Source organism: Mustela nivalis (genome assembly GCF_964662115.1).
Source record: "Mustela nivalis genome assembly, chromosome: 3".
NCBI classification, from domain to species: domain Eukaryota; kingdom Metazoa; phylum Chordata; class Mammalia; order Carnivora; family Mustelidae; genus Mustela; species Mustela nivalis.
Genome location: NC_139022.1, coordinates 91,278,512 through 91,303,764, shown reverse-complemented (window position 1 = coordinate 91,303,764; position 25,253 = coordinate 91,278,512). Strand labels below are relative to the sequence as shown.

Genomic DNA, 25,253 nt, shown 5'->3' with positions numbered 1-25,253 from the left:
TTCTCAGCAGAGCGATGGATGTTTGGAACGAATCTCCTAGCCTAAGAAAAGATCACAGGAACCTGAGGAAGAGGTAGGCTTTCTTCTCTGTTGAGTAAGTTTGTCAGAAGAAATCCAGTCATTTTAGGAACCATCAGTCTGACCAGAAAGAGAACTTCATGAAATCAACTGGAAGCCACTAGGACCAATGGAACCAAGTTTGACTAGGATGTCCCAAGACTTAGGAATCACTAAGAATCCCCTCTGGAATGAACTACTAATTCTCATGTAGGAATCGATCTTGGAAGAAAGAAACAGTCCTTTGCTGTCCGGAATGTGTCCTGTCCAGTCCTGATGCGCCAATCGCACAAGTTCCCTCAACCTCAGCCACAGAGATGATCCCTGGGAACCCGGAGGATGGGTGGGCATCAGGGCAGTCGTGCTGCATTTGAGAGAGCAGCGGTGGGGTGGAAGACAGGAGGACCACACATCAGAGGTCCCCAAACCCTCTCTGAATCAGCTCAAAGAATGTGGGGGCAAAGTTTCAGATGGGAGAAACACACTCCACCTAGAATTCTGACGACTGCAACTATAAAACCTAGACAGGATGATGAAGACTCTGAAAGCTGAATTGGGGAAGAAGATCAGAAATCGAAGTACCACAGAACTGGGAGAAAGCTTACCATTTTTTTCCCTCCATTCGCCCCCATCCTGAACTTGATGCAGCCAGAAAACTGGAAGTGGCCTCTAGAGAGCAGGTTGGGAGGGCACCAGGAGTGCTCAAGGACTGGGGAAAGAGACTCCTAATTTTCAGAAAGAGAGCAAAAAGCCATCATTTCTTTTTTTCTCTTCTCTGTTCCCTCAGACCCCAGTCCCCAAGCAATCCCTTAATGGCAGCAATGGGAGCGAAGGAAGCAATAAAGAGCAGAAATCAATGAAATGGAAAACAGAAAAACAATGGAGAAAATTTTAAAGAGCCAAAAGTTGGTTCTTGGCAAATATCATTAAAATTGATAGGCTTCCAGCAAGATGAAATGAGAGAGAGAGAGCAGGAGGAGAGAGAGAAGACACGAATTACCAGTACGAAGAATGAAAAAAGATATTGCTATAAATCCCATAGACAATAAAGAAGAACATCATCAGGGAATACTACAAACAACTCTATGCACATAAATTCAACAACTTTGAGGAACTGTATCATTTTCCTTCCAAAGCCCAAACTACCAAAACTCACCAAGATAAAAGAAGTAACTTGAATATTCTATAACGATTAAAGACATTGGATCTGTGGTTTAAAATCTTCTGAGGGAGTAATCTCCAAGCTCAGATGATTTCACCATTAATTAACTCAAACATTTAAAGAAATTAGACCAATTCTATACAGTCTCTCCCAGAAATTGAAAGTGAATGGAATGCTTTCCAACTCAACATAGGAGGCCAACGTTAACCTGATACCAGACAGATCCTGTTGTTTCATTGATTTCTATTCTTTCTTTCTTGTTTTCTGCTGGCTTGATGTTTATTTTGGTCTCCTTTTTCTACTTTTTAAGAGGGAAACTTAGATTTTTGATTTGAATACTTTGTTCTTTTCTAGCATTTCATAATGTTATGTTTCCCTCTAAACACTGCTTTAATCTGTATCTCACAAAGATGAGGCCAAAAAAAAAAAAAATAGAAAGAAAAAATAACAAGAGACACGGAAACGTTTCAACAAAGTCATAGGAAGTCAAATTCGGCAATATATAAAGACTATAGTACCATGATCAAGTGCGGTTCACAATATTAACAGTCTGAAGTTAAATGCACTATTACCACACTACCCAGCAATCCCACCACTGGGTATTTTATCCTAGAGAGATGAAAATCATGTTCTCACAAAAACGCATCCACAGATGTTTGTGGCAGCTGTCTTCATAACTGCCTACACCTGGAAGTGATCCGGAGGTCCTTCAAACAGGTGAATGGACAAACAAGCAGGGGCACTCCCATACAATGAAACACTTAACTCAGCAATAACAGGTAATAGTTTGAATGGATCCCAAAGGCGTTTGAAAAGCATTCTGAGCAAAAGAATCGGGTCTCAAAAGACTATACGTTACATGATTCAATGTATACGGCAATTTCCAAGAGACACGACTGTGGTCATGGAGAACAGAACTAAGGGATACAATGAGGGAGGTTTTGGGGGCAATGGACTTGTCCTGTGTCTCAGGGAGGTGGTAGTTATCCACATATCAATACACCCGCCCAAATCCATAGACCTGTACTTACACGGAGTCATTTTTACAGTATAATGATTAAAAAATGTAATGTAGGGATCAAAACTTGCAGGTTGTCCATCAGAGGTCCTCCCCCACCCCATCTCTTTCGGGTCCCCCAGGGCTCCCCTTCCTTTCCTTGCTCCCTGTTCCCAGCTTCGTGGTGCCTTCCTGTCCCCCTCCATATCTCCCCCATCACCAGCCTGTGGCCCCTCACCCAGGGCTACCCCTTCTGGAGGCTCTCTTCCATCTGCAGAAATTCACTGGGTTTTGATTCGGTTCATTCAACAAGCCGACAAAAGACAAAAACAGAGCCATCTTGATTTCTTTTTTTCCCTCCCGCCTCTCTGTCTACAGTATCAGTGAATACTACCAGTTCTGCTTTTTGATCCAATCCCAGCCTAATCACTGATGCCATTGCTGTCATAGGCCAAAACTTCTCAGCCACCGCAAACCCCATGTCCCTGTTTCTATTTCTCCCTCTCTATCGCTGTTCTCAACCCAGCAATCAGAGTTATCCTCCTAAAACAGAGAGATCATTTTTCTACTTGAAATCCTCAAAGTCTTTCTGGTGCATATAAAACAGAAGGCCCTACTCTGGCCTCCAAGGCCTCAGAACTGGCTCTTGCCTCCTTCCCCAGCCTCGTCTCCTTCTATCCTTTCCTCCCACACTAAGCGCCAGCCCCTGTGACCTCCTTGCTCTTTCCAGAATATGTCAAGCGTATTCCCACTTGAGTGCTATTTTCTCTGCCTAGAACTGGCTTCTCCCAGAAATCTGTATGGTCGCTGCTTCACACAGTTCAAGACTCAGCCCTGAAGTCACTTCCTCAGAGAGAACTTCTCTGACTGCTTGTTTTAAATAGCTTCCCCAGCCTTCCAGTCTCTCTCTATCCCTTTAACCTGATTTATTTTTTCTCAGCACTTAACCACCTTGTGTAAGGCTTTATTGTAGATACTGACTTTCCATTGCAAATTGATTCCAAACTCCTTACTGTGGCCTACAAGACTCTGTGACCTGGTTCCTGCCTCCCTCTCTGACACCATACCCTCTATTCCCTAGGGACAATCTCCCCTTGCTGTCCCTCTCCCTGCTTGCTCCCCTCCAGTTTCACTGACTTCCCTACGTTCCTGGAACACGCTAAGCATGCTCTACCTCAGGATCTTTGCACTTGCTCTGCCCTCTCCCTGTAATGTTGTTTCTCCATGTAACTTCCTATTGTGCTGCCTGCTAAAATGTTACTTCATGAGATGCCTTCCGTGCTGTAGCAGCTGTCTTGTACAGCTTCTACAAACCATCATTTGGTTCTCTTCTTACCTGATTTTTCGTTCATAGCATTTATAACTACGTGGTTTGTGTATATATGCATATTTTTATGTATTACCTGTGTCGCATCACTAGGCTGATAGGAGAGGGACTCTTTGTTTGCTGTTGTCTTTGTGGGTCTCAGCTTTGCTCATACCAATGCCAGTCTGAGGAAGGTTGGGGTGGAGGGAAGCACTGGGACTATCCGGAGACTCAGGGTGGCCCCTGGCAGCATGGCCGCTTTTCCTGCTCTGTCTCTCTCCACTGGCTATAAGCTCTTTGTGGGCAGTGGCCAAGGGGCAATTCCCAGTGCATAGTGGATGCCTGGGAATAGTAGTAGAATGAATAAATGATAGAAGCCTTTGGTTATTTGAAAAAGATTTTCCAGTTTCTAGGAGGAACTTTCCATGTTCTAAAACCCAAATGCAGAGTAATGGCAAAATTGGGGGAATGGGGCACCTGCTTGGGTGGCTGTCTATTAAGCATCCAGCTCTTGGTTTCAGCTCAGCTCACAATCTCAGGGTCATGAGATGGAGCCCCACACTGGGCTCTGAGCACATTGCGGAGTCTGCTTAAGATTCTTTCTCTCCCTCTGCCCCTGTCCACCCCCCCACCACGGGTGTGAGCGCTCTCTCAAATAAATAAATAAATACTTAAAAATAAACAAGTACGTAAACATAAATAAATTGGGGGTAGGAGAGTACTGAATTTAGAGGCTCTTTCTGACATCTTTATACTTGATCTTGACTGGTGAACCCTTTTGGTTGGCCTTCTACCATGCTTGTGATGGTACATACCCTAACATGGCTTCTACCCTCTCCTCGACCACACTCCCTCCTGAGTTCCCTCCCACTTGCTCTAGAGCTTAGCCACACAGTAGTTTTTTTTGATTCTTCCTACACGTGTATTCCCTCCCTGCCCAGGACCTTGGTCCAGGCTTCTTCCTCTGCCTGAACCACTCTTTGAGCCCTCCTCATAGCCAATGCCTCCCCACCTTCCCTCACATTCACATGGGGCCAGGCCCCCAGATGAGCTCTCCGTACCCCACTGATCACACTTGTGGTTTGACAGGTGTCTGTATGATTATTCAGTGAGGGCTCCGTGGCAGCTGGACCAGGGCCGCCTGTATCTCACCATCATAGCTTTGGGGAGTCAGCACCAAACTGACTTTTAATAAGGATTTGTTAAACAAAAACAATTAATTAATGAAACAAAATCTACTAGCTTTTCTGTAGAGCCCTGATTTGAGGATAAGGCAGTGAAGACAATTACTAAAACAAAAGGCAAAGTAACCCATTAAGCTCTTGAGCCCTATCAGAACATGAAGGATGCCGTGGTGTACAGGGGATGGGATGTGCGGCAGGTGGGTTTCTAGGAGCAGAGAGAGGAGAGATGAACTTCGGAACTGCTAAGACCTGCCCCTCCCTGAGTGGGCTTCCTTGTGGCTTGACAGTATCACAGGAACAAACCTTCCAACCAATAATAATACAGCTGGTGCTCAGACTTCGTGTTTTTACGACACTGTGTGGAATTCTCTTTTTGCCTTTCTACTAAAACCCAAAGGATAGGAATAAGAATAGAAGAGATCAGGCAGCGCCTGGGTGGCTCAGTGGGTTAAAGCCTCTGCCTTCAGCTCAGGTCATGATCCCAGGGTCCTGGGATCGAGCCCCACATCAGGCTCTCTGCTCAGCGGGGAGCCTGCTTCCCTTACTCTCTCTGCCTACCTCTCTGCCTACTTGTAATCTCTGTCTGTCAAATAAATAAATAAAATCTTAAAAAAAAAAAGAATAGAAGAGATCAGTGAAATCAGCTCAACATAAGGTATCCTTCAGACAGGCAGCTGTGTCCCACTATGAGCTACCTGTCTTCAGGTGGGGGGTGGGGGGATGGGTTTCTAGAAGCCAAGGCACTTTGTCAGGGATGATATGGAGGGGATACCAAGTAGGGGATGAGAAGTCCTCTTTCAGTGCCCCTTAATTGGCCTTTCCACCTGGAGACACCCAGAACGTGTGCCCATGCTTTCCCTTCAGTCTTGTCCCTTACCTAACCTTTGCTAGAAAGACTCAGTGTCTGCCAGTCCTGCAGCTCATTGGAATGACATGGGGAAGTTGAAACATTCTGATGCCTAGGCCCCACCTGTGACCAAATACGATAGAATATCTGGGGTATGGTCCAGGTGTCTGTATTTTTTAGATGCACCCTAGGTAATTCTGAAGCATAGCCAGGGTTGACAACCACTGTCAGGCCCAAAGCACAGTAGGCCGATTTCCTCCTTCCATCCCTGTTGTTCGTTCTGCTTCTTAGCAGACAGGCTAAACGATGTTGGTGTATGCGCTAGCCAACTTCTCAGATGGCCACCTTGATCCCACCTCCTTGCAGTCCTCCCCACCCCCGTCACCCCCTGCCCCTTGACTGTGGGCTGGATTTGAATTCAGATCAGCCTAACCACACAGAAGAAAATAGCCAAAACAGTCAGGAGAGTGGGAAAGGTGAAATGAAAACCCTAGTGTTCAGGTGCTCAAACTATGGTAATCTTGACGTCTGCTACCTCGGGTCCCCCTCCCCTCTCTCCCTCCATCTCCAACCTCAGCCCAGTGGGGATGGTTCCGGGCTGGTGCACCCCTTGGTGCTCCAAGCATCCTCAAAAGAAGCTTTCTTCAAGGCTTCTGGTTCTGCCCTCCTCCTCCTTTTCATTTTTTCCTTATCTCGGTTCTCTGCTCTGAACTGGGAGCTGGCCTTTCTCCCTCTCGGCTAGAGAAAAATCCTCCTCCCCTAGGAGAGCCAGTCCGAACAACCCTCTGCACAGCATGGCCGTAAGAAGCTGTTTATCTAGATCGTTATTACACTCATTAGTGTGGTGTGAGCTCAAGCAACAGGGCCAAGGTCTTGTTGATGCCCTGGCTCTAGCTGTGGGCTGCCCTGGCAGAACCAGTGTGTAGTCTCTGAAAGGGGAGATCAAACCAAGTCTTCCTGACCATTGGAAATCTTGGCACTTTGTTAGGGAAATTCGGATGGCCCCGCCCATCAGTTCCTGTTCCCTTGAAATTTCCCTGAGCGTCAGAGGAGCCGCTGTGGGGACTCTAGTCCATGTCCCCAGTTCCCCCCACCTCCAAGGTGCCAGCAGCCCTTTTGTTGGTCTGGCTCTCCACTTAGATCATTGAAGCGATTTCAGGTCCAACTGGGCAACACTCAGCATTTCATTTCTGTCTTGGCAAGGTTACCATGTTATTACTTAACTGTGCTGCTGCTATTCAATAAGAGGGAACTGATTGAAATAACCACAGGAGTTGCTGGATTCCCCTAATTTTAGCACAGAGTTAAAGCTCACTCCCACAGTTGGAAGTTAAAATAGGCTCCCAGCCCACAGAAATGCCCACCCACCACACTTAATTGTCACACCACTGTTGCCTGTCATGGCAGGAGACGTGGAAGACTGCAGAACATTCTTAGAAGCAAGGTTCTTTCCCTTGGCAGCTGCCTGAGGTCATTTTGGCCAGGCCTGATTCCTTTCAGACCCTCTGCCTGTGCAAATTTGCATGACTGCTTTAGAGAACAACGTTTTCTTGTCTGATTTGTTTAACAGGTACTCCCAAGTGCAGAGTACGCAGTAGAGCAAGGGGTGGGAACAGAAACTTCTGTTTGGGGGTGCTTCTTGAAATGACTCATTCCTGAAGTCCAGATGTGCTGAGGGGCATGAACTTGAGCCATCAGTGCAATTTGGAGGGAAGAGTCATGATATCTAATCCAGGCTGATGTGCTTTCTCTTGGTGTCACAGCAATCCACTGCAACACAAACGCCCCAACTTGACGAAAAATTTGGAGTAAATGGCTTCTTGTATAACTCCCTGCAAACCTGCCCATTGTTTTTGTTTGTTTTCTTGCTATTGAGAAATGTATTTTACTAGAATTTTGAAGGAATTCTATGAGATGTTATTTCTTAGAGCGTGCCCATGGCTCAATATTTCTTGTCACTGTGCAGTTTTATTCTCTTGCTCCTATTTTAAGTCATAGTCAGCCTTTAACATTTTAGCACAGCAGAGCTGATGAGACCGTCAAGGGCAAAGTCAAGGACTAGAATGGTGAGACTTTCAGAGAAAAAGAAAGGCCTTATTCATGACACAGTTGCTGGGAGGACCCTGGGCAGCTCCCAAAGTTCTGTGAAGTCTTCTTGTCGAGCCTCGTTCACTCACTTCTACTCTCTCTGTTGTCACAGCCACCGTGTCTCCTCCTTAGCCTCATGGCCCCTCAGCCGGACTGTGCGGGAGTCTCATGACACCCATGTTGGCCATTAGTGTCGCATCCATTGTCTTTAAAGATATCTTTCCCCCTGTCGTTTTCCCTTCTGTTGCCTGTAGGATCAAGTCCGAATCTCTTGGGCTTTCATTAAACTAACTGGTTCCTCTCTAGCATGTCTTTACATGCTGCCTTTGTGAAAACTTTTTCTAATCAGACTCACCATTTCCTTAGCACACCTGTTCAGACTTACCTTTTCACCTCTGTCAACCCGCACTCCACGAATGCCTCGTCTTTCCTCCTCTTGCCCACTTCGCTCAGTCCCATCCAACCTTCCTGTCTGTCCGAGGCTCAGCTCCCCTCTGCTCCTCTCTGGAGACTTTCCTAATGGTTGCCGCCATACAGTGATCTCCCCACTTCTGGAGTTCCCCAAGTACTTTTTTTTTTTTTTTAAGATTTTATTTATTTATTTTTGACAGGCAGAGATCACAAGTAGGCAGAGAGCCAGGCAGAGAGAGTGGGGGAAGCAGACTCCCCGCCAAGCAGGGAGCCCGATGCATGACTTGAACCCAGAACCCTGAGATCATGACCTGAGCCAAAGGCAGAGACTTTAACCCACTGAGCCACCCAGGTGCCCCACCCCAGGTACTTTTTGTGCCATTTTCATGCTGGTCCTTCCGTTTCCAATGAGACTCCTCGAGTATCCTAACACTTGTAACTATTCTCTAACAGATTATTATTTCAGAATCAGTATTTTGGGTACTCAAAATAGGTAGGAGAATGTGGATCCAAGAAAAGACAAGGGAAACATAGACAAAGGAATGGACAATTCTATCTAGGACATGATGTTTTCAGTGTAAGCTGAGTACCCTCTAAAATCTTTCAAAATTCCCACTTTGGGGATCACTGTGTGACAGAGGTCTGCAGCTGTGGTATTGGGGCTAGTGGCACATGGAGTTTGACCTTGCCTTTCAGGAACTGATCATGGTGAGAGAGACTTGGACTGGTTCATTTTTTCCCCAAAGCTGCAAGGAAATCAAGTCCATGACCATACTTACACATTTAGTGAATCAGGCCAAACTCAGAACTAAATGATGAAAATGAAAATTAATCAGGGATTCCCATGGGTCTCACATATGGCAATTTTGAATCTTTTTTTCCCCCCGCTATCACAATTGTTTTCTTACTCATTTTCTTTGTTTGAATACACACCTGCAAAAAAAGAAACAAACAAACAAACAAACAAAAAAACAACCCACCCACAAAACATAACCATAAGGCAGTGGTGGTGATGGAAATGAATAAACCCATGGAAACCACAGAATATCTACAGATGTAAGATTAGGAAGGAAGGAACCAAAGTCAATTTCAGCATCTCTGTGAGGGGTGCACACCTTTCCTTGCCAAGACCCCTAGATCAAGTTGTGGGACTCGGTGGCAGGTGCTTCCTTGAGCCACACAGAAAGCAGGCCATGGACCTCTGGTACTGTTGAGGTGAGTTATATCTGGCACAAACAGCTTATTCTGCTCCTCCTCTATGTCCTTCCCAGAAGAGAGAAAAATGAAACAGTATTTGAGAAAAGAGTCAGAAGGTTTGGTGCCTCTTCTTAATTCACAGGGCTTTAAAATAAAAACACTTTATGGCATTATAACATAGGGTTATGTCCCTTTTATTGAATTTTTCTGGCAAAACGGAACCACAACAGAAAACAAGCAATCATAAAGAATATCATGCCTCAGAACATCATTTTCCTTGGTAGAACATCACCACTTTAAGGCACTGAGACCTTTTCTTTTCACACTACCTAACAAATAGCATTACTTTGGCTCAAGTCAGATTTTGAAAACTTGTCTGGTGTCTTTCATTAAGAATTGAAAGCTGTGTAGGACTCTTGCTCCAGGAAACTTTGTTTGACATTTTAATCGTATTGCCACGGCAAGAGCAGAGAACATCCACGAATTTAGGCTTGTACAAGGTAAATCATGAATCCATCCAAAATGGAGCACCTTCTCAGCGATGGGGCGGTTTTTCTATGAAATGTCAATGTAGCTTCCCCACTTGACATAAAAGTCCCAATTAAAAAAAAAAGCTAAACTATTGCTCAGTTTTTTTAATCAAGCAATTTTTTTTTTTTTTTTTAAATCTAAAGTGCTTTTTAGAAGAGACTGGATAGGACTGGAAGGTAGTTCTAATGACTAATAAGCATTAGAGTGGGCTAACCAACACTGGCAGGGAGGGACCTCTGAGTCCCACAGACCTCTTGGATGAATCAGATTCCTTCAGTTGTTTGACATGACCTTCTGGAAGGGACAGCATGAGTTAACATGCACCAGAACAGATCGAATGCACTGCCAGCTGGGCGTTTACTCTGGTGCTGGGAGGCTGCTTTTCTTATGCACAACACTTTGTTGTGCTACAGAGACATCATGTATAAAAGCCTAAAAGTAAGCCTTCAGTTCTTCATGTCTGGCCAAATTGTTGGTACAGTGTGCCTCGAGGATGTATCCACCATGCTTGCCTTGCGGGGTCGTTGTGAAAGAATTCGATCACAGGGAAGAGTCACCCCACACACGTTACAGTGTACAGAGGACTGACGTCTCCATTTTCTCAGTGGAACCTCACAACATCAGTAGGAGGCAGGGAAGGCAGATATTATTATCTCTTGAGAGGGGGTGACCCCGCTGCCGCAGCATATGTGCAAGTTTTGCTGGAAAATGTTTATCGGTTCTATTTTCAAGGATTTTATATTGTACAAGGGTGTTTATTGCAACAGTGTTTATAATAAAGAAAAATTGGAACCTAACTGAATGTCAGTAGAGGGCTGATTAAAAGTATAGGAGTAGCCCTATGTGGACTATTATGCAGCCATTAGGAAGTTTGAGTTAGCGGTTTTAGAAGTAACTCCATTAGTGTTGAAGTTTATTTATTTATTTATTTTAAAGATTTTATTTATTTGTGAGAGAGAGAGAGTGCACAAGTGCTGGGGGGTGGAGGGCAGGAGCAGAAGGAGAGGGATACACAGACCCTCCACTGGGCAGGGAGCCCAAGGCAGTATTTGATCCCACGAGCCCAGGATCATGACTGGAGCTGAAGGCAAGCGCTTAACCGACTGAGGCACCTACGTGTCCCTGAAGTGTATTTGTTGAGGAAGAAAATTATTCGTACTGTGTTTAAGCCAGTAAAGGAAGGTGAAATGCAAGGTGATTCCTTTGTGATAAGGAAAAATGTGTGTGGCAACACACTGCTTATCTCTCTGTGCTGAGAATACGGGTGGCATTTGTTTTCTTTCTTATGCTCATCTATCATTTCTAAATTTTATTTTTTTATTTTTATTTTTTAAAAATATTTTATTTATTTATTTGACAGAGAGATCACAAGGAGGCAGAGAGGCAGGCAGAGAGAGAGAGAGGAGGAAGCAGGCTCCTGGCTGAGCAGAGAGCCCGATGTGGGGCTCGATCCCAGGACCCTGAGACCATGACCTGAGCTGAAGGCAGAGGCTTTAACCCACTGAGCCACCCAGGTGCCCCTCATTTCTAAATTTTAATGTTAATCAACATTAACAAATGTACTAGGTAACATTTTCACTCAGATTAGCTTTTGGAATAATAATTAATGGAACAGATACAGCCCCACCTCTGGGCTTCCTGGATAAAGTGGTCCCCTTGTGTGTGAGCGTATCAGCCATGGTCCTGGAAGGGACCTGAGTTCACCCAGATGGTGGAAATGCAAAGCGTGAATTAAGGCACAGTTTACAGGGGTGTGAAATGGGTAAAGGGAGCAGACAGGGGTGGGAGCACCCAGACACCAGCGTAGGGGGAAGCCACAAGCACCACTAGGGTGAAGGGACAAGAGGAGGAAACCGTTCCCAGAGGCCAGGGGCAGGTGCTGTGGAGGAGGGATCCCCTCGGCAGAAGCTGGAGTGGCGAAGTCTCACAGCCCTTATAGGACCCCAGGAGGGAAGAAATCCTCTGACCCCTCCTCTCCTGCCTTCTTTCTTGCTGGTGCCTCCCATTGGTCAAGCCCAACAGGAAGCCTGCTGACAAAGGAGTCAAGGAGAACGGTTCGCAGAGGTTAGCCTGCTAGTGCACAGAACAGAGCAGAGAAAGCAGGAAGTGGGTCTGACAAGCGGATGTACAGCAAGCACAGGGAGCACAATCCCCAGTGTCAGTCCCCTGGAGAAAAGAGAGGTCTCCTAGTCAGGAAACTGAAACAGAAAGGAAGAGCCTGTTGGGGCAACAGGAGGTGAGAGATCGGGTTTCTCTGCTTGTGTTCGGAGCTTCAGAAGCATGGGAGATGGGATCACAGGTTACCTGGCCCGGAGGGAGCCCAGAAATTCTTTGTGGACTGTTACACACAGGAGAGAATTGTGCATTCCCCCATGTTGCCTGGAGCGGCAGGGGGACTGCCAGGAAAAAGTAGACCCAAGTCACCCCAGCTCTCCCAGGCTGGTACCTGCTATTCCCCCTCTACACCTGTGCCCTCTACCACTTCAGCGTCCTCGCCAGCAGCCCTGAATGACAGCCGAACGGGAGGAGGGCAGCAGCTCACATTAGTTGAACAGGGGCCTGCACTATGTGCTCTAAGTACTCCACATGATGAACTCACCTGCATCTCTCAACAAACCCTGCGAAGGAGGTAATGTTTGCCACTTTATCGTGTGGCTGAGAGTAGAATAGTGGAGCCAGCCACCGGGTTTGAATGATGCCTCTGCCATTTGCCAGCTGCGTGACTCTCTTTTCTCATCTGTAAAATGGGCACAAGAATAATGTCTTGTTCAGGGGATCATTATGAGGAAGAAATTAGTAAATTTATAAGAGTTCTGAACTGGGCTTGGCACACAGCGAGCAGTCAGTAAAGGTTAGTTGCTATAGTCCTCAGTTTCCACATAAAGAAACTGAGGCATGGAGATGTTAAAGTATTTGCCTCATGTCACGGAGCTGATAAGCAGCAAAATTGGGATTTTGACCAAGAAGTGGGATCCCAAGATCATACAAAAGAGCCACTCTTTCCCTCCCTGCTACTTGGAAGCCAAGAGGGTAGAATTACCTCCTCGAGTTTGAAGTGGAGGTAGGCACTCAGCCTGCCTAAAATGCAAAACAAGTCTGTCACATTTTGGGACAGTGTCCCTGTTGTGCAGGTGACAGTGCAGAAATCTCATCCACCTTTCAGATCTCACTTCCTCCTGGGTCACTTCCTGCAGGTGCGTGGAACTCCAGCAGTAGGTGAGAGGTAGGCAGGGGTAAGTGAGTATCTGCTGCTCGGTCTTGTATTCCTTGAAATTTCTTGGCTTCCTCCTAGAGGAGTTATAACTAGATTTTTCATCAGTTTCATCTTTCATTTTACAGTGAGATATGAGGTACCACCCACAAGAGCAGTCTCAAAGCTGTGCCACCAACCAGGCAAAAGGCCCCAACTTTGCCCTCCTTTGCTGGTCTCTAGAATGGTTTTCCTGGGTAGAAGGGATGTGGCCTCCTGGGGTGGAAGTGCTTTTAGGTACAGGACTTCATGAGCCACTGTGCCTTCTGAGAATTAGAAGTAGGCACCCCTTCCTCTGGGCAGATGCAGCCCATTGATAGGACTCTAGTTGGTGAGGGAAGGCCCGCCCACTCACAGTCAAGTCCCCTGTGCACGGCACCACCTGCACAGGCTGCCTGAAGCCCAGTGTGATGGGCATTGCATCCACAAACAGAATCTATCATACCCTAAACAGGAACCTGATACATCGCTCCAGTTTTTTCCTTTTCTAAAAACAAGCAAGCAAGCAAACAAGGGACCTTTGTGTCCATGTGAGTAGAAGACTGCTTGAATTATCGCATGTGTGCATCTAACTTCACAGAAAATTCATGTTTTATGAAGAGGTCTGAGATAGTGTCTTAGCCTGGGTTCTCTCAGAAAGCAGAGTCTGAGAAAGGAGGATGATGGAGGTGGTTGATTTGGGAAATGCAGGCACAGGAATTGGGGGAGTAAGAGATGTCAGGACAATCCAACGTACTTGTTGAGCTGGTTGCTGGTGCAGTCAAATGGGCTCCATGCTCCTTGGATCTTTGAGCACCATCCTCTCAAGGAGAGAAAGGATGGATCATTTCATGGCTCCTGGCACAAACTGGTCAAGGGTTGCCCCTGGGGTGTTAACTCCTCAAACATCTAGATGTGCACATATATCAAAATGGCTAAGTCAATGGTAGTGTTGGCAGACACTGGGTCAGGGAAGGCAAAACCATATCCACTTCTGGTAAGGCTGAATCAGTGTTTCCTCAGGACTAGAGGGTGCCTGATGGAAAAAAACCTATTTCCAAGAGACTGACTGGTTTCCTTAAGGAACATGTGCCATATGGAGGGTTCCCTGCCCATCTCTCTGGTGACCAATACAGCAGGTTCAGTGATTCAGTACAGCGGTTGCTAGACTGGTCTTAGTGAGATGGCAGTCCTACTGTTGGGGCCATGCAGACCCTCTGTCCCTTCCCCATGTCCCCTCTGTCATGCAAGTCCTGGAGGGGCTAAGGAGACAGGCTAGCTGGCTTGCTCAAGACATCTTGTCCATAGTGGTTTGGTGCCACCCTTGTTGGGGAGGTGCTCTGGTATGCCTGGTATTGAGCTGGGGAGCCAGGCGCTATGTGTCCAGTAGCAGAAGTCCATCTATGTGATTTTCTCTACCTTGTCTCATCTTCTTATCTCCTGACTTCAAGCCTTTGGGGTTTTGACCCAACCAGCAAGCCATTTGCCACTGCTCCTGGGTCTAGATATACTCGTAACTCAGATGGTTTCCCCCTACCCGTAAAGTGAATGAACAAGTGCATTGTTCACAGCTCTGCTCATTGGGAGGCATGACCTTCACTATTCTTCAGGGCCACCATGAACAGGGCTATGGTATGGCAGCCCAGTGAATGCAGGCACTAACTTGTCAAGACAACCCATCAACCTAGTTAGGTCCAAGTTTTTTCCTCATTTGTTGGCTGTAGGGAACTAACTATAAGGCCTTAGGTGTGAACTGAGCAAGGGAGGTGGACAACACAGGAATCTGAGACAAAACTTCCTGTGTCCTTTGGATCCCTTCTGACCCAATCTCAAGTGAACCATTACCATGTATGATGTCATACTACTGCTGCGTCTGACCAACTCAGCATGGTCATCTGGCTGCATGGCCACTTGATGTCCCAAGATCCTTTGGGGCTCAGGAACTGCTTTTCAAATGGTTTTTAGTTTTCTGCTGCAGAAGGAAAGTCGAGCACTAGAGCTCTAGGATCTGTGCTGCAACTCTTTTTATTAGGCTTGACAGAGACTTCACACACACACACACACACACACACACACACACACACACACACACACACCTTTATTCACAGTAAATAGCACCAAGAGTTCTACTGGTCATAGGAACTGTGTGGCAAGATTCACTGTAGATTTGCTCTAATAAACCTGGCAGCCTTCCAAGTCACCCAACAAATGAATCAGAGCAGAATTCCCAAGAGTGGTATATGCTGCCACTAATTTCTAAAGATTTTTAGTGGTTTTAAAAGACCTCAAAATTCTTTGACACTCCTGCCATCAAGAAATGAGGTCCATGTCCCTCTTCTGGAATCTGGGTAGGGTTTTTACTGCTTCAACAAAGCGAAGACAGCAAAAGATATCTTCTGTGACTTCAGAGACTATGTCATAAAAGGCTGTGTAGCTTCCCCCTTATTCATTGAAACACTTGCTCTTCCAACTATCCTGAAGCTGCCACACTGTGAAGAAGTCACAGTTGGAACTCCCACGCATGTAAGGCCATGGTATCCGTGTTCTGGCTGACAGTCCTCCCTGAGACTAGCCTTCAAGTGTCCCAGCCCAGGCACTAGAAATATAGGTGAAATGACTCCCTAAGATTCTTGTCCAGTTTGAGTCATGCCCAGCTGGTAGAGTTTCCCCACCTAAAGCTCCAGCCAACCTTTCTCAACTGAGGTTCTTCTTTTGAACCACAGGAGACAGAAGGTAGTTTGAGTGACTTTTTTTTCCCCCCATTCTCCCAAGTACAGTACATAAGTAGTACCATCCTAGACACACAGGAGAGAAATTAGTTTTTCATATACAAATGGATACCTTATGGCATCAAGACTTAATTCTACCACAGAACCCAGAAAAAGCTGGCAGAAATCGAGAAGCTGAAACAAGACATTACAAATGTCTGACCCTCAGAACCAGCGAACACAGTAACATGGTAGTGGTTGTGCCTCACTGGGTTTTTCTGTGGTTTGTTATGCAGCAATAGAAGACTGGAATAAGGTACAAGTTCGAACATTTGTTCATTACCTCAAAGATGGTGCAGCAGCACCCCCTCAGATCACTGGACTCCCGACAATGTCAGTGATGTGGCAGATTGGGGTATCTATGAGGGGTTTAATTTCTCTGCCACATGACTTGCAGTTTCTGTTTCCCTGGTTAAATCCACATGATGTTATCAGGATCATGTCCCACATATTAAGGCAGTTAAGATCCCTACAGTCTACTTCGCCATTGCATGAGAGGTTTCACATAGCCTTAAGCAAGATTCTGAATGTGTACTGATGTCCTTCCCACTTAAATGAGACCTACTTTTGATCCTGGTTATTGATGATGGGTTGAAAAGAATATGTTCACCAGATCAATAGCAACATAGGAATGCCAGAGGCTATGTTGATCTGTTTCAGTAAAGATATCATTTATAGCTCAACAACTGAGATTGGGGCTACCACTTGGTTATGTTTATGGTAGTCCACTAACGTCCTTCATGATCTGTTAATATTTCGAGGGCCGTGCAGGTGGATTATACATGGATGTGATGGAGAATGTCATCCCTGGGTACTTTGTCCTTGATAATGGCCTTAACTCTCTTACAGATGCAGTGTTGACTTGGGTTTACTCTCTTGGCTGGTGGGATTGCAGATGGATAGTTTCAGAGGCTTCCACTTGGCTCTTCCTACCTCATAGCTCTTAAGCTGTAAGTCAAGGAACCAGTGGAAGGATACTGCCAGCTACTTTGTTTATCCAAATTATGCACGTGGGGAAGGGGGAAATAACTACAAGGTGGCTCTGCGGACCTACTGAATCTCCTTTGAGTTGTGCTTGTGCTAGCTCACAATTTCTTTTTGCAATTCTACGTCAGGTACTATCTTAGTTGGCTGTTAATCTGTCTTGTCGTTGGGAACATGCTGGCCTTTTAGCTGCTGCCACAGGTGTCTAAGGGTCAAAGCATCTTCCATCCCTTGTCCCCATATAACAATCACAAATACCTTCTCCTGTCACTTAAGAAATGCAAACCTCTGACATTCCAGAATTCTTTCATTCTTACTGATGTGAAGGAGCATAGACTTATGGCACCATTTCTTCCTATCAACCCCAGGGTGCAGGGGACAGCCACTGCTGGAGTTACCAGTGCTTTTTTCATCACTGCATTTCTTATTGCTTTAGCCAAAGAAATCTCCTCTGGGAATTCCTGGGGAATATAAACAGATGGGGACTTTTCTGATCTCAGTAATAAATCCACCCCCCCAACCTTGGCCCCTCATTGACAGTCTGCCAAGTTCATTCTAGCAACTCTGTCTTATTTGCTATAACCCATTGTTGTATCCAAGTTTTGAAAAGTCATGCCGGCAATGCATTATGACTGGATCCTGATGTTTTTGCCAGGATGTTAAATCCTGAGTCAAGGAAGGATGCTCCCATATGAGTGACTTCTTCCCATTCATCATTATCTTCAGGCCTCCATTGTCCCACCCTTTCCACGTGCACTTCCCTGAGTGTTTTTGCTTGTTTCTGCCAATGTTTGTCAGGCCTTGCAACTTCTTTGGTGTACAGTGAGAAGGAATCCTATTTCCTGAATTAGACTGTGCTTAGAGCTGACCCTAGTTGTTGGTAATGAGAGGAGGGCAAGGTCGTACCTTAAGGAGGACAAGCATCATCTTGTGAAGCACCCACTTCAGATGAGCCCTTGGCAACATTTCCACATAAAAGGAAACTGTTTAACTCTGGAAAGGGAGATATAGTTTTTTCCTTTGAGTCCAGAACGGATGACGAGATCTATTTTTCCCATCCTTTATGTGTTCCCTGATTCCTCTATTTCTGCCTTTCTTTTAGGTTGAGTATTTTTTTATGATTCTGTCTGATCTCCTTCATTGTCTTTTAGCTAAAACTCTTTGTTTTGTTATGCTGTTCTTCACATGTAGCTTAAGAACCTTATGATAGGATATATCCATTTCTCCCCTCTAGGGCTTCATGCTATTTTTGTCATATATTTCCTTTATATATATTACCAGACTCCCTTTACATTATTTTTTGTTGCTGTTTAAACATCCAATTATCTTTTAGAAACCCTTAGCTACTTTAAAATGTCTGATATACTTACCCCTTCCAGGGGTCTTTATTCCTTTGTGTAGATAAGGTATTTTTCCTTCTGCCTGAAGGACTTCCTTTAACATTTCTTGTAGTGTGGGTCTCCTGGTGACAAAGTCTTTCTTCTTTTGCCTAAAAAGTCTTTACTTTGTCTTCATTTCTGAAAGGTATTTGCACTGGGTATAGAATTCTAGGTTGACAGTTGTTTATCTTTAAAGACATTACTGTTTTCTCACTGGCATTGTTTTTATGAGAAATTGCTGCCATTCTTTTGCTTTTGTTCCTCTGTACATAATATGTCATTTTCTTATGATTGCTTTTGAGATTTTTCTCTTTAGCATTGGTTTGAACAATTTCTTTATTATGTTTGTTGGTTTGCTTTACATTTCCCATGTTTAGGGTCCAGTTCTTTTTCTACTTCCCCTTTTTCATCTACTCTCCTTGTAGACCCCAATTACATGGATGGTGGACTGCTTGAAATTGTTCCAAAGAGCAGTGAGTCTCCTTTTTTTTCATTCTTTTTTTTCTCTCTATGTTTAATTAGATAGAGTGTCTACTGCTATTTATTAAAGTTCTTTAAAGGTTTTTTTCTCACAATATCCAGTCTATAATTCAATCCATTCAGTGTAATTTTTAATCTCAGAAAGTGTAGTTTTCATCGTAGAAGTTCATCCTGGGTCTTTTAAATATCTCCCATGTTTGTGCTTCACGAGTTGACTACCTGGAATACAGTTTCAATAATCATTTGAATGTCCTTGTCTGTTAACTCTAACATCTGTGTCAGTTCTGAGTTGCTTTGGATTGGTTGCTAGTTGATCTCATTATTGGTCATATTTTACTGCCTCCTTGCATAACTGGTCATTTTTTTTTTTTACTGGATGCCATACTTTGTGAATTTTTTTTTTTTTTGCTGGGTTCTGGCTATTTTTGTATTCCTATAAATATTCTTGAGCTTTGTTCTGGGATACAGTTAAATTGCTTGTAAACAGTTTGCTCCTTTTGGGTCTTGTTTTTAAGATTTGTTAGGTGGAACCAGAACTGTGTTTAGTCTAGGGTAAATTATTTTTCAGTCCTGAGCCCAGGGGGCGGGGTTTGAACAACTTCTGAGCACTCTACCCAATGCCCAATGAATTATGATGCTTTCCAGTGTGGCTGGTGGAAACAGGCATTATTCATGGTCCTGCTCCCTCTAATTTTTCTGGGTGGTAACTTCCTCATGGGGTAGCTTACTCACATGCATTCCTTGATCAATGCTCTGCTGAATATCCAAAGGGGGCCCTCTGTAGATGTCTGGTACTCTGTGCAACTCTCCCCTCTTCAGTAGTCTGTTCTTCAAACTCTAGTTGCCTTAGTCTCCAGGAATCACCCCCATCTTCTTGCAGGGAGTCCACTGGATTCCTGTGCCTGGAATTCCCACCTTTGCACAAGGGCCTGAAAAGTCTTTCAAGGCAATAAGCTTGTGTAGGGGCAATTGTTTATTCCCCATCTCTTGGGAGTCAGTGGTTTTGATTGTCTAATATCCAATGTTTTTAAAAACTACTGTTGCACAAATTTTGTTCATCATTTTGGTTGTTCCAGATAAGAGAGTAAGTCTCTATTCCTACATTTTGGCTAATAGTGGAGTATCTCTGTACAGCACAACATGCAGCCTTTCATTTGTAGACTATTTGCAAAGATCTTAAGTATAGAAACCAAGCTGACTTAATCTTTGTAACCCTAGATGACTGACACAGAACTTTGAATATAGGATCTGCTTGGTGAATGGTTGGCAAATTGAATCACAGAAGGAAAAGCAGGTGAAAATTTCCCAAAGGGTATTTTTGGCCTTATGCAAGAAAGAAATATCTAAGAGTTCAGTAATGGAAACTTTTAAAGGTAGTAGTGATCTTTCTGTTATGGGAAGTGTTCAAGAAGAGTGAGGGTGCTCATCTGCTGGAAATCAGCATTTCTGAATTGTCCAGAGAAAGCCTCAATCTGATGCCAGTTTTCCATTAACGCTTATCATCATCATCATCATCATTCTTTTGCCAAATATGAGATTTTATTAACATAATTATTAAGGACTCCTCTAGATTAATTATAAAAATGATAGTCCCCTGTAAACTTCTCTAAAGCTATACTCTCTGTATTTGACAGAACATCAGCTAATAAGGAAGCTTAGATACTATTACCCACAACTGGCTGATTGAGAAATGGCAATACATGGGAATTCAGGGACTTGTTTTAAGCTACAACTTAAAACTACAGAACCAACCCAAGAACATAGGGGCCTAATGCAGGACAGCATTCTTTCCCTTTGGCTGTATTGCCTCAGAATACCAAAGGAGGTTCAAAAAGTCCATTTCTTATGTTTTTAATGTGGGCTTTTAAAAGTAGGTAAGAACAAAGCTAGGGGAACAACTGTGGGATTCAGATAACACAGCACGTGTCTCTACCGTAGAAGGAGAGGCTGAAATCAGAGTTGCTCTGCTGCAGAGGTTAAACAATAAGGAAATGGAATGGGGCTCCCCAAAGCCCTGAAGATCTGAAGAATCTAGACAGGCATTGAATGAAGTCAGACAAGCAGGGGTTCAGGTGAGCTAGAGAGTTTTCAAAGTAAATAAAACATATCCAGTAGCACAACCTCATTCCAGGTTGTAAAACAGTTTCTGGATAAGAGAGCTTTAGATAATCAGGGCTTTGCAGCATAAACAAAACACAAGGGACTCAGAGCAGGGGGGAATAATTGAGAAGATTCAGGTAACAAGGAAGCTGGTACCTATAACCACATTCTCTTTGGCTTCTGATGGTTAACTCTCCAAAATTTGCTGAGGCAGGGTGGTGCACAGGATAGAAAATGTTGGGCAAATAACTAATCTTTCTAGATTACATAATTGAATGCTGGAATAGTGTTGCAATTTATGAATGCTTTAGGAAGGCAAGACAGAGTGAAGTGTAGAGAGGACAAAAGGAGATCATCCTGCTTGTTATGGAGGAGCAGAGTCACAGGGAAGGGGGGGCAAGGGAGAAAGGGACAGAAGGGCTTCCTCAGGGTGTCAGAGTTAATGCTGAGGCTCGGTTGTACTCACAGGGCATAGTGGAAATGGGGAGGAGAACGAAATAAACCTGGATGATTGAGCAGGAATATCACACCTGATATTCCTGAACAATGGATCTGTGTAGCACCACCACCAGCTCTCTGCCTCTACTCCTCTCTCTTTTTCTGTCTCTAAAACTCAAAGCCCCCTCACCAGCCAACTGGGAACCCCATGCCTTGAGACCTAGCAGAGTAGAAACAGGGTCCTAGAAGAGGGGAGCAAATGAGAAAAAAGGATCAACGAGCACAGGAAAGGAAAATGTAGAGATGATTCAACAAGAGGGAAAAGGGTCATGTCCTTGGATAGGTCTGGAAAGGGGAAGACAGTGGTTGATGGCAGAAGCTCCATTTCTGACTTCTTTTACAACCTCTGCAACATATCATTTCTTCCTTAGGGTGAAGGTAGCAGGAACATGAAATATTTTTGTGAGAAAAGTATTCCCTTTTTTATTGTGTTTCCATAAGAATTCTAGAGAGAGCCTCAGTTAGCACCACTTTTTTCTTAACAGGATTCCACTATGGCCTCATCTCTCCCATTCCTCTCCTTGACAATGAGTGAATAGGCATCTGGTTGAGATCTCCAGTAAGCAACCATAGCTAGCTGAAATTCAGGCGCAGTGTTTTGTTTCCACAGTGTTTGTTTCTATTGATGCTAAATGATCTGGTTTTCAATTTACAGTAGCTTAAGTTTCCTTTAAAATGGAATTTGGAAAAAAAACTATTGTATTGAAATTCAAGCTGTGTGATTGGAAACTAATTATCCAACAAAATTCTTCACTGAGCTAAATGTCAAGAAAATGACAGTTTGGTGTGGTGGAACTAAACCCTGGTCTGAGAAGCAGGACGGTGCCATGAACCCCAAGTGGGATTTTAGATCAGAGGGATTTCATTTTCATTTTTTATCAATGAAAGATCTAGCTGCTAGCCAGAACTTAACATGAGATGCCCACAGTTTTAACATATTAAATTACCAAAGTTCTAGTCAAAGACAAAGAAATGGATCTTTGAGTGAGTCCATGCCAACTTACCACACTGAGAAGATCAGAGATACAGACATTAAAAGGTCATGTGAAGACGCCACCCTTAAGGGGCTCTTGGATGCCAACCATTGAAGTAGATTATTTTTAAGGGATGTTCTGGTTCCAAACTGCTGTGCCAAGTATTCAGTCCAAGGGCCAGCAAAGGGAATGATCTGATAAGGAAGAATAGTGACAGATTATCACATTAAAATCTCATTTTCCTTATCTCTACACCTTACCTATCAAGTAGGTAGCTTGGAATGAATCTACTTGAAACAGAGGTCAGACACCAAGCATAACCTTTTCCCGTAAATTCCCCTCTCCTAAGACAAATGTTCTCATCCAAAGTTTTACAACACTTTTTTGAAGGTCAAAGGAAGTGAGGATCTAGCTAGGTGAGATGGGCAACATGAACGAGGTGGTTGGCTTTGGTTGGCCTAATTCTGGCCCTAATGGGAGAGACTGCACCTTCCCACGTCTGTGAAGCTTTTCCCAGAAAGCCTGCTGCCCAAAGAATTTCCTATCCGTAGATCCCCCCTGAGAGCTTCTCTTCTCCGTATTCCAGGGAACAACAGGGGTTAGGATAGTAGCTTTAAAGACTGACAGCCAGGGTTCAAATTTCAACTCCCAGAGGGAACCTCCATTTTATTTAAATTTTCACATTTGTCTAGCATAATAACTCAGTGAAGTAGGTTCAACTTCAGGGCAGTTGCTGTTACTACAAAACCTTTGTGTGAATTAGAAAAGCACATGTCCCTCTCCCTAAACCAAGCCATTCTCTCTCACACACAAACCCTCTGGACACATAAATCACAAAAAGCACCCTGAACTCAGGGCCAATGTGATCTCTGAGTTGGGGAAGGGGGAGGGCCTGGCAACAGGGGAGGGCGTGGCTTGGCAGAGAGAACAGGGAGAAGATTGGGCACCCACCTGCCCCTCCCTTGGGCACTTTTACAAAGGGCTCAGCCTACCCAACTTCACAGAATGCCCTGACAGTTATCACCATTTTACAGTCAGGAAAGGTCAAATATTTGTGTTTTAAAAAGGTCATCCTGGCTATTTTATAGAAAATGGCCTGGGGGTGGATGCCCAGAATTTCGGAGTACATCATCTTCCCAAGGAAGCTGGAATTGGAGTCATAATCTGTGTCTTTCTACTTGACACCACAAATCAAATTCAGGCCATGCTTGTTATTCTAGAGAAGGACTTATTACAGAAGCAGTAATACTAGGCAGAAGAGCCCTGTCTGTCCTGGTTTGAACTGCTATACTGAGCCACGCAGTGAATGAAGGCCAAGGAGGAGCTCCTTGCCAGTCAGGGCAGCTCAGAGCCTCTCAGAAGACTGGGGTGTGGTGGGTGACAGGCAAGGAGGGAAGTGTGGGGAGAGGAGGTAGGCAAGGGCCTGGGAGCAGAGGATCACATATCTAGTATGTGGCAAGGGTAATAAGATGATATAGGTCAGCCAATCCAATAGCTGGTAGACAGTAAGTACTTAGTCATCATTATTTTACCTTTTTCCTCTTTCAGAGCTGTCTTCTGTCACTGAGATAAGAGTAGGAGTCCACCCTCTTTAGTGGGACACATCTGTTGGCTTGTCTGCCCACCTTCCCCTTTCTGGGAATTGCTCCCACATCCACATGTTCTCGAGGACAACCATGGTCATTTAAAGTCCCCTTTGGTCTCTGGGGGATTCAGAAGGGGTATCCATTAGAGAAAAACAGCCACTCCGTCCTGGGAGATTTTGACTTTCTCTTTTTCATGTGTTTTTGCTTTTATGTGAGCAACTGGCTGGGTACAACAGCATTTGGATACTGTACTGGGGTCAAGGACGTCCCAAACCACTGCCTGGGAATGCCAATTTCTTGTAATGAATTAGAAATCAACGCTAGCAGCTTCCCTGTTAAGTGAAGAAATTACATAATTCCTTCTGCACCACTGCATTAGACAGATTTTTTTTTCTTTTTCTGAACATACCGTAAATCCCAAGTGTTTTCAGCCATGGTACCTCTCTTTAAACACAATGTGAAATCACTACCAAATTTAAATAAAAAATAAATTCCATGTAGTGCTTAGAGATTCTCCTGCCAAAACTCTCACACAATTAACACACTAGCAGAATGTGTTGCTAATTTCATGCCACTGGAGTCTTTTCTACTTCAGAATATAGAAACAAAATCGGGTCAGAGCTCCAATAATAACAGGATTTTGTTAAAATACGCAGCCCTGTGGTGCAGGTATCTTGTAGGCATGGGCGAAAAGTGGAATCACAGTGATGCATGAAATAGCTTACCCCTGCAAATACAACGGCAAGAATTTGTCTCCAGCTTCTCTGCTGCAGGAGAGAGAGACAGAGAAAGAGAGAGAGTACAGAACTGCCAGGTTCTGCTGAGGGAAAGACGTGGTGATCAGGATCTGTCCATCCACACACCTCTCCAAAGGAGGCAAGCACCAGGCAAATGAAACTTGGGGACCCCCAACCCATAAATCCTGGAGCTCCGATTCCTCATGCCTCCCAGACTCCCTGCTCCAACCTTACCTCCCACCTCTCCGCCTCAATCAGTTAGTAGGCCCGGTCTTTTCCATAACAAAAACAGCATAATGAAAATATTTTGGCAGCATCCAGGGCCTTTCACATTGCAACCCTGACCTCCAAATCAATTGTCTTTATTCTTAACCCGACCTTGGCATCCATTCTCACTGGTGTTCAATATTAGTTACAAAATCCTGAACTCCCGGAGACCTCTCCTCCTCCCTTGGATAGCCAAGGCAGGCCACACTGCCAAAGCAGGCGCTTGACAAAGAAAAATAAGATCAACAAGCGCTATGAGTTCTATAGGAGTCTCATTTGCACCAAATGCCATTAGCCCCATTATTTACTCAGACAACAGTGGAGGCAGCCGCGCTCCCCTACTTGTGCAGGGCTTTCTGGATGACACCATGCATCACCGGCCACAAGGCGCTTCGCTTAAATAGTGATATGTAAGGTAGAGCCTGTTACATTTAATCCATCACCCGTGGGTTCGCCTAGTGCAGAGACTGG

The 25,253-nt window shown here is 44.6% G+C and overlaps 1 long non-coding RNA gene across 1 annotated transcript; it reads right to left on the bottom strand.

Annotated features, from left to right (window-relative positions):
- Positions 1-11,307: 11,307 nt before the first annotated feature.
- Positions 11,308-23,850, bottom strand: LOC309862251. Its single transcript, XR_014310383.1, has 3 exons — positions 23,725-23,850; positions 22,223-22,386; positions 11,308-12,517 (listed from the first exon to the last, which is right to left on the bottom strand). It is a non-coding gene; the product is annotated as an uncharacterized lncRNA (long non-coding RNA).
- Between the last annotated feature and the right edge of the window lie 1,403 nt (positions 23,851-25,253).